The sequence below is a fragment of the Myotis brandtii genome, unplaced genomic scaffold (genome assembly GCF_000412655.1).
Source record: "Myotis brandtii unplaced genomic scaffold, ASM41265v1 scaffold294, whole genome shotgun sequence".
NCBI lineage: Eukaryota > Metazoa > Chordata > Mammalia > Chiroptera > Vespertilionidae > Myotis > Myotis brandtii.
Window position 1 is genome coordinate 62,515 of NW_005361238.1, and position 9,972 is coordinate 72,486.

Here is a 9,972-nt window from a genome sequence, read left to right on the forward strand (position 1 = left end):
AGCATAAAAGGAACAAATCCACCAGCACCAGGGATGTTGCCACTCAAGTCCTTTTGCATACATTTTTCAAATGATAATTCACTCTTACCCAACCCTCCGTCCCCACCTCCCCAAGGCCGATTTATTGAAAAAAGCGCCTTATATGGTAATATTGCTAACACACCGTCAGCTGGCCTTTTTAGGGACTCTGTTTAAAGAAGATCCGCCTCTGGGGTTTTATATTGCTCTGGTGTTTATGCCAAAGACACACCAGCCCTCAGCCATTGGGAGACGGACCTCTCCTACTTTCGGTGAGTACTGTACAGCGTCGCAGGCTCTGCCTCCTGCAGCTGCCTGGCCCCCTGGGTGCAGGCGGCGCCTCCAGATTGGCCTGGCGTCCATGACGCTGGCCCCGGTCACACACGTCAAGGCCCTCGGTGGGCCTGCGAGCGCCCTGCTGCCTGCTTCTGGCCATGGGACGTCCTGGGGCAGGGCTGTTCCAGTCTGGATGGTTGCTCCTTATCCTCGTAACGGGGTGATGGGTGGGATAGAACATCTGCGGTCTCTGCTCATCCTGCTGGCCAGAGCAGCGCAGGCCTACACTCTCCTGTCCTTTGTCACAGCTCCGAATGGCTGGGAGACTGTCTTAGGCGAGCAGATGCTTTTCAGAAACCCTGCTTCTTCTCAGGGTGTTTAAATCAGAGCTAATGATGGCCCCTGTGTCTGTGAGATGTCTGTGTTGGGAATAAGAATGTATTTACTTTAGTCCTCTGTGGGTCTCACTACCCTCTGACTTGAGCTGGGCTGAGGTGAACAGAACATTTTATCCATCCCTGAAGGCTGTCGGGTCACTGGGAGAGGTGGAAAGTCAGGGGTGGGTAGGAACCAGTGTTCCATGGCATCGAGTAGTTTTAGGGCAGCGGTTCTCAACCTGGGGGTTGACCGACCCTTTCACAGGGGTCGCCTAAGACCATCGGAAAACACATATATAATTACATATTGTTTTTGTGACTAATCACTAGCTTTAATTATGTTCAATTTATAACAATGAAAATACATCCTGCATATCAGATATTTACATTACGATTCATAACAGTAGCAAAATTACAGTTATGAAGTAGCAATGAAAATAATTTTATGGTTGGGGGTCACCACAACATGAGGAACTGTATTAAAGGGTCGCGGCATTAGGAAGGTTGGGAACCACTACTTTAGGGGGTGGAAGGAACATAGGGGCCCTCTAATTCATTCTCTGATAAGGATGCTGAGAAATTGAGCAACTTGTCCCAAAGACACACCCAGCTGTGAAACCATCTGCCAATGCCCTTATCCACCACCACACGCACTCGAAGATACACGTGTGCAAGTACTTAAGAGGAAAATGAGACCGAGGGGCTGAGGGGCCGAGGGGTAGGGCTCTGGGGTAAGGAACCCAGGAGGCACACCAGGACTGAAGGTAGGGCAGGGTTCAGTTTTGGAGCATCCTCTGTGTGGGGAGGTCCAACGGGCAATCGTTAATTTTACTCTGGTAATTTTCCACTTTGGGTTCAGAGTCTGCTAACATCTCTTTATGGCTGAGGCAGAAGGCATAGTGGTGCAGGCCGTGGATGCAGACTGCGGGCTACCAAAGTTACTGAATGACCTCAATGTGCTGTCCTGTAAAATGGGAGCAATAGCAATCCTACCTACTTGGCAGTGCTGTTGTGAGGATTAAATGAGACAATACATGTATAAAGTGCTCAGCTCAGTGCTATCAGGGCATTTAAAAATCACCTGGAGGGCTTATTACAATACAGACTGCACTTCACCCCAGTTTCTGATTCAGGAGGCTCGGGCAGGGCCTGCTAATTTGCATTGCTAATAAGCTCCCAGGTAGTGTTGAGCTGTAGGTTTGGGCTGCACTTTGCATAGGGAGGCTCTCAGGGTTTGCTTTTATGATTTGAATGGGTTATCCCCTGGGCTGAAAAGAGAGCTCCCCACCTTATAGCAGAGATGAAAGGGTGCTGGAGAAACTAATGAGCAGAGAGAGTCTACATGCCAGGCCTGGGAAACCAAGGCGGGCAGCCTAACATCCTAACCTTGAGGCACGATTTCTTTCCTCCCGCCCTTTGTTCACTCCATCAATATTTATTTATTGAGCGCTTATTATGTGCCAGACACTCTCCTGGATCCTTAGAGACAGCGTAGGGACTTCTGCAATCACTGGGAGAGGCAGAAAAACAGATGAGAATGTTGGAGTAAATAAATATATAAAAGGGCTCCAGGAGGAGCCCCTCACTCAGCCCCGGAGTTATCAGGGAAGACTTCCTGGAGGAGGGGTACCTGGGCTAGTTCCTGAAGTTGGGGTAGTCCTGGTAGAGAGGAAGCATGTTCTTTGGGATCTTTAAGTGGCTCAGCTCTACTGAATTTAGACTTCAAGGCAGAAAGCAGGGACAGCTAAGGTCAGAGGGGTGGGCAGGGCTGGATGATCAGGGCTTTCTATATTACGCTAAAGCAGCGGTTCTCAACCTGTGGGTCGCGACCACTTTGGCGGTCGAACGACCCTTTCACAGGAGTCACCTAAGACCATCCTGCATATCAGATATTTACATTACGATTTATAACAGTAGCAACGAAAATAATTTTATGGTTGGGTCACAACATGAGGAACTGTATTTAAAGGGCCAGAAGGAGGAGAAAAAGTAATAGTGAAGCTGGCCTCACAGTGCTTACAGTCTGTGGGCTAGTTTCAAACAAGGAAAATAAATAAATAAATAAAGGGCCAGAAGGTTGAGAACCACTGCTCTAAAGGATTGGGCAAAGGAGGACTAGAGAAGGGTGACAGCGAGAGATCTGCTCTTTGAAAGGGCTGCTCTGGCAGCTGTGAGGAGAGTGGACTGGAACAGGGCAAGAGTGCTACCACCTTGTAAAGTGTCCGGGGTTGCTGGTGCAGGGTGGCATGGAGATAGAATTAAGACATCCTGGGGATTGGTTGGGAGGGAGGAGGGAGGAGTTGGGGTAGGGCATAGACTCCAGGGTGGGCGGTGCAATTCACTGAGGGACAATTGCAGTTTAGAGAGCAGTCCTGGAGGTAGAATTGAGGTGCCTGGGGGAGGGCATGGGGTGTAGATGCCCACAGGCAGCTGGCTCTGTGCATCTGGAGCCCTGGAGAGGGGTCCGGACTGAGTTGGGAGAGTGAATGAGAGGCCCAGGTAAAAGCCTGCAGAACAGGTCCAAACCACAGAATCTGAGGATCAGAAATACCACTAACCAGGAGTCGTTTTAAACTGAATTAACATATATCCAGATACCCTGCACTTAATTAGAGGTGCTGCTAGGATTTTTCACGGAAGGAATGTTTTTCCTGGAGTGATTTCTCTCTGCCAGGCTCTTTGATCATATGAATGTGCATGTGCGGGCAAATTATAACAGGCAGCTGCTTACATGTCATTTAAAGCTCCTACCCCCAAATAGTTCCCCAACTATTCTTTGAAGTCTCACCTTCTCGGAGACCTTCCTTTAAGGATTTAAACTTGCCGCTAATTTCTAAAATGTCTGTGGAAACTGGTGTGAATTCAACTTTTGATAACCATTGATTTGTGAAGTGGATCATTCAACTCCTTCCAATATTCCACAGACTTCATCCAGGGAGCCAGTGCTGCTGGAGAAGGGTAGGAGAGAGAAGAAGAATGATTTTAGCAGCCCTTTGAACAGGGATGAGCAAACTTTTCCTGTAGAGGGTGAGGTAGTAAATATTTTAGGCTTTGTGAGCCTAAAAGTCTTTTGTAGCAACTACTCAACTCTGCCCCTATGGTAGCAATAGCAGCCATAGACAGTAAGTGAGCAAACACGGGCATGGCTCTGTTCCAATAAAACCTTATTTACAGACACTGAAATCTGAATTTCCTATCACAATTCTCTTTGGCTTTTTGGCAACCATTTTAAAATGTCAAAACTGCCCTACTGGCAGCTCAGTGGTTGAGCATCGGCCTATGAACCAGGAGGTCATGGTTCGATTCCTGGTCAGGGCATTGCTTGATCCCCAGTAGGGGGCGTGCAGGAGGCAGCCAATCAATGATTTTCTCTCATCATCGATGTTTCTATCTCTCTCTTCCTCTCCCTTCCTTTCTGAAATCAATAAAATTATATTTTTAAAAAATGAAATAAAATGTCAAAGCCATTCTTAGCCTGTGGGCCACATACAAACAGGCCTTAATTGGCTGATCCTGGTTTACAATTTAGAAATCACTTTCATTCCCATTATTTTCGTTGATCCATCACCTTGAGAGATAGATGTTAAGGTTGCCAGTTCATAGCTGAGGAAACTGAAGGCCAGAGGAGACATGGGCCTGGGCCCTGGGGAGGGGGTGCAGGAGGGAGGAAAAGGGCAAAGAAAGGAGAGGAGGAGGGAACTCAGGCCAAACCTTCCGAGTGGCCAGGAGGGGGATCACACCTCTGTCTTCATATTTGCTTGGGCTGGGCTGGGGGCGCAAGGAGATGAGCAAGTGAGCAAATTCTTTACATTCAAGTGTTTGGCTTTTGGAAAGGAGGGGAGAGCTGTGTTTCTAGGTTCGCGAAGTCCTCAATGAAGCCCAGATGTAGGACGTGCTGACGAAGCCAGAACACTTCCCTCAGCTTTCTGCGGGCGCAGAGCGGCTGTGACCCCAGGAAACCACAGTGCCTTTGGCTCCGGCTCCTCTGACATGCTCCCCTCTAGCCGCCAGTTACCAGCAGGCAGCTGGGAGGGTGCAGAATTTCTCCCGGCAGAGACTTTCCAGGAGAGGCGGGCTCCGTGGAAAACCCTTCTTAAAAAAGCCCCCCCCCCCCCCCCCCCGCAGGCGCCACTCCAAGCCAGCAGCCCTGAACCCGCCCTCGCCTCCCCTGCTTTTCTTTTGGGCCCGCCTTCAAGAAAGCAGATTTAAACCCACCCCAAGGGCTGCAGAAGGCCGGCGTTGCTGACAGCTGGAAGTTGCTCTGTGGCTTGTCTCCGCTGCTGGGAAACAAAGCTCAATGCTCTCTTTCTGTGTGTGGGCAACTCAGGGGGAGACAAAAAGGTTCGCTGAAAAGCCAGACAGGCTTGAGCTATAAATTGAGAGAGAGAGAGAGAGAGAGAGAGAGAGAGGCTGAGGGGACCCTCCAGGACAGTCAGGGAGGTGTGGCTTTGCTGGAACACAGAGACACAGCTGCTTGCTGGACAGCTGTGAAGAGAAAGCCGTCCCCGCCTGGTCCTAAATCAGGTCCCCGTGACCAAACTGTCATGACCCTGGACCGTGGGGACCTGAGGACACCAGGGGCAGCGCAGACCCGGTCTGGGAGGGGGCCTCTCAGGTGGGGGCTGTCCTCCAACATTTGTCATCGAACATTAATTGAGCACCTACTATGTGCTGAACACCAAGGCACGTGCAGGGTCTCTAACCATAAATGCAGACACAATCCTGGCCTAGGAGGGGCCCAGCGTCTCAGCGACAAGAACACAGACCCTTTTGTTTTAGGGCTTTGGCTGCCAACAGTGCTAGAGAGACGAGAGGCAGAAGCGAAAGCACCAAACATGGAGAAGTTATGAGCGTTTCATTAAGGTGGTGAGGAAGGGGCAAGCCCAGGCTTTGGAAACTGCCTGGGGTGGATGCCAGCCGTGCCTCTCCCCGGCTAGGAGGCATCAGGCGACTTTCTTTCCCGTCTCAGAGACTTCGTTTCCAAATCTGCAAAATCGACATAAACATACCTTCCCTCAGGGCTTTTGTGAGGATTCAATAGATAATAGATTTGAAGGGCCCCATTAAAAAAAATTATTTTTTAAAAACTGCATTTACCAAAATTGGAAACAGGGAATATACGGCCATGTTTCACCTGACAAAGCCGCTGGACCTTTTCCATTGTATCAGATATCCTGCTCTCTCCATTGCAGGAGATTTCTGGCAATGAGTTTACAAACCAATTTATTTATCATTCAATAACTTTTTTCAACATTAAAGTTGTTTCTCATTTTGGTTATTTTAACCAAAGCTGTGATGAGCTGGCTCTTAGCCAAATCGTTCCACTGACCCATGAGTGTGTCCCAGGGGTAAATCCCTAGAAGTGCCTTTGTGGCATCAAAGACACATGCATTTTTATATCAAGAGATATATACAGTAGTTCACATGGAAAGTATTACAATAATTAATGAATAACAATGCAATAATAGCCCTGACTGGTTTGGCTCAGTGGATAGAGCGTCAGCCTGCGGACCGAAGGGTCCCAGGTTTGATTCCAGTCAAGGGCATGTACCTTGGTTGTGGGCACATCCCCAGTGGGAGGTGTGCAGGAGGCAGCTGATCGATGCTTCTCTCTCATCGATGTTTCTAACTCTCTATCCCTCTCCCTTCCTCTCTGTAAAAAAACCAATAAAATATATTTTAAAAAAATAATGCAAGAATACACTGTCTCACATACTCACAACTGTAAACCTACTTTTGTCCACCCTGGACGTTATACACAAAAGATATATATTCATTTTAAGGCTTTTAATTAGTAGTTTTCAAACTCACCTTCCAAAAAGTAGTGCGGTTTGACACGTCAGCAGTGAATGCAAGCCCACCTCCCCTCACTTTTTCCAATAAGGGTGACCCCAGCGCCGGCCACAGCACCCCGGCCAGAGGTGGGTCAGCTTCTATCCTGGCCACAGTGCACTGCTGGCCGTCGCGAGACCCCGGGCCCCGCTCACAGATGCTGAGCGAGAGCTTCCACAGTTTGGTTACTTAGACCCACAGGCAGAACCCCATGTTTACCCTATTAACTTGGATCTGATTGGGTTCAGCGTGTCTTCTCTGTCTTCTGAGATCTGCTTTGGGGTTGGTTCTTCCGTCCAGCATATTTAAAACCACTTTTCCCCCAGTCTGTTTTATCTGGAAGTTTGATCAGCATGTGCTCTATATTTTTATCCAACTCATTTATTAAAATGGCACGTGAGAAAAAGGACAAGAGTAGAGCCTGAGGCTCAGGTGGGTGGAGCATCATCCTGTATACAGAAAGGTTTCAGGTTCGATTTCTGGTCAGGGCACATACCTAGGTTGTGCAGGAGGCAACCGATTAATGTTCTCTCTCACACCAGTGTTTCTCTCTCTCTCTCTCTCTCTCTCTCTCTCTCTCTCTCTCTCTCTCCTTTCCCCTTTCTGGTGAGGATTAAAGAAAAATGAAAAGAATAGAGCCTGAGGCCAATCACTGTCTCCAAGTTGAGCTGATCCATCAATGAACACTTTTCAGTAACTACAGGCAACTACACATATGCCCCTTGATTTATTGTTCAGCCCACTTGGCTTTAAGAGCAGGGATGTCACAGGAGACCTTGTCAGATGCCAAGATCAAGTTAATTAAGCTCAATGTCTCCCACCTTCTCCTGCACCGCAGTCCTGAGGGAAAAGGGAGGGCTGTCACACTGACATTTGCTCTTGGTAAATGATGACAAATATAAGAAATCACGGCTTCTTTAAAAATGCTCTCTTGCCCTGGCCAGTGTTCTCAATGGTTAGAGCGTTGGCCAGTGCACGAAAGCGTTTCAGGTTCAATCCCTGGTCAAGGGCGTGTACCTGGGTTGCAGGGTCGATCCCTGGCTTTTGTCTTGGCACGTGTGGGAGGCAACCAATCGATGTGTCTCTCTCACATCAATGTTTCTCTCTCCTCCCCCTTTCCCTCCCTCCCTCCCTTCCGCCCTTCCACTCTCTCTAAAAATCAATGGGAAAATTTCCTCGGGTGAGGATTAACAACAACAACAATAATGCTTTCTTGGACAGCGCCTCTGGAAACCTGACCCACGTATCAAGAGTATCTAAGGTTTTAGAGCTCTGCCTTCGTTTCCTTTTGATCATGGAACATTTATTTGCCCATCTCCGGTCTCACATCCCTTCACGTCTCCATTCTTCCAACATGGCAGGAGGCTGGCAGGAGGCTGGCAGGTCTTCTCTGCAGCCCAGAACGGCTCGGCTCCAGAGACAGCACTGCTCTGAGCAGCGAGGTGCTAACCTCCACTTCACCCCAGACCTCACGTTCCTCTCACCCATGTTTGTCCTACTTTGTGGTTCTGAAAACCTTTCTCCTTGACAGTCATTGGCTCATTCGCTCATTCATTTGGATAACACACATTTAGGAGGCCACTCTGTGGCGGCCTTACGTCGGGCACACTGAAGAACCACGGGGAATAAGGCAGACCTGGCTGCTGCCTTCACCGAGCTCGTGTGAGCCAGGATATGCAGAGTTGATCATTGCTGGGGGGGGGGGGGTGGGTGCTGTGGGGCAAAGAGGGGCCACCAACCAAGACCAGTGGCCAGAGAGGCCTCCTGAAAAAGCAGTGTCAACACAGAGGCCTGACAGGTGACAGGGGTAGCAAACAGGCGGGGAGAAGGCCCTTCCAGACCCTAAAGGTTCAGAAGAGAGAGGAAGTGACACAGCTCGGAGAATGGACAGAAACTCCACATGGCCCAAGTGAGGAGGAGGCTGAGAGGAGGCGGGAGGGAAGCTGAGCTTGGAGACGCAGGCAGGGGCCAGACCCCGATGGGCCCTGTGGGACACGTTGGGGAGCTGGGACTTGATCTCCATGGCCAGGGGAGGTCGCGAGGATCAATGCGACAGAAGCAGAGCTGGACTCAGCAAGTCACAGGGGCCGCTCTCCTCGTGTGCTCCGTGCTTCACACATAACGGGAAGGGGCTGCCTTGCAGCCTTGACGTTCTGTTAACAAGCTTCTGCTCAGTCTCCACTTGGCCTTTCTGACCTCGTGTTCACAGGCCTGTGGCTCTGTCTCCTCTTTGCTTTGCTCATCGACTACTCTGTCCCCCGTCAGCATAAGGCCATCGACGGGCCAGGATCAAGGCTCCCGTAGCACCCATCTTCCCCTCCTGTGGTCCCACATCCTGAATGCAGCGCAGTTGGGGCTTCTTCCACCGCCACCTCCTCTTTCCACGCCCCGAGTCTCTTTTCTCTGGACTCCTGAAAGCTGGCCTCCTGACCCCTCAGCGAGGGCCTTCCCACTTCCAGCCACGCTGTCCCGCCCAGGGCTTCCCAGGCTCGAGGGCCATGGCTTCACTGCCTCCTGAGTGTCTGCTGCTTCTCTTTCATCACGGAGTGCCAGATGTTGTCTTTCAACCTCCCCCGATAAAAGAAAACCTGCCACAGATGTTGGGGAAATGCATCCCCTCCTCAATTTGCAGCCGTCCCGATCTAGGTATCGGCATGGGAGGAGGACTTCTCTGTTTTCTCCGTCCGAAACAGCAGGGGGCAGTGAGTCTCATCAGGAACCTCTTGCTTTCCTCTCCTCTCAGGCTGTCCCTCCCCCTCAGGTGCTTCTATCCTGAGGATTGTGCGTTTCCTCTGTACCTCCTGCATCTTTCTCCCTTAACGATATGTTATGTTGATTTTAATTATAAACTGTTCATGAGCACAGTCTCCTTGTAAAAATGTAAAACATTACAGCTGGCACCTCTCCCAGCCCCTTCCCACCTCCAGAGGCAATCACTATGATCAGTCTTAGATTTTTTCCCCCCGAACTTTTTGCTGTGTTTATATCCACAAATAGAAAATTATGGGAAAATGCACCATATTGTTTTAATGGTTTGTATTAAAAAAATAACTTGCACAAATGGTTTTATGCTATACAGTCTATTCTGCAACTTGCTTTGTTCGCTCAGTAGAATGGTTTAGAAATCCAGCCACGCGGGCCCATGGAGACCGGCCCGGATCTTCTTTTAATCTCAGTACAGGATCCCATACTCTGGACTTTGGGGTAGTTCCAAGTCGTGTGCTTCTCCGGTTAATGACGCCAGCTTTTCCACACCTTTGCCAACATCTATTAGAAAACTTTGAATCTTCACACTCTGCTGCGTCTTATTGCATTTGCGCTTCCCTGGTCTCTAGTGAGGCTGTGCGTCTTTTCATGCAGTTGTTGGGTGTTTGCATCACCTTTTCTGTCAATTATCCTTTCATCATCTTTGTTTTTCTTTTGAGCTGTTTACATCTTTCTTACTGATTTGTCATATATATATATGTAT

At 49.4% G+C, this 9,972-nt stretch overlaps 1 protein-coding gene across 1 annotated transcript in view; it reads left to right on the forward strand.

Moving 5' to 3' along the window:
* Positions 1-220: 220 nt before the first annotated feature.
* Positions 221-9,972, forward strand: part of ACTG2 (actin, gamma 2, smooth muscle, enteric) — a 27,022-nt gene continuing 17,270 nt past the window's right edge. The window contains exon 1 of the mRNA XM_005869418.2: positions 221-290. The gene's annotated coding sequence lies outside the window, so the exon portion shown is untranslated. The remainder of the gene's footprint in view (positions 291-9,972) is intronic.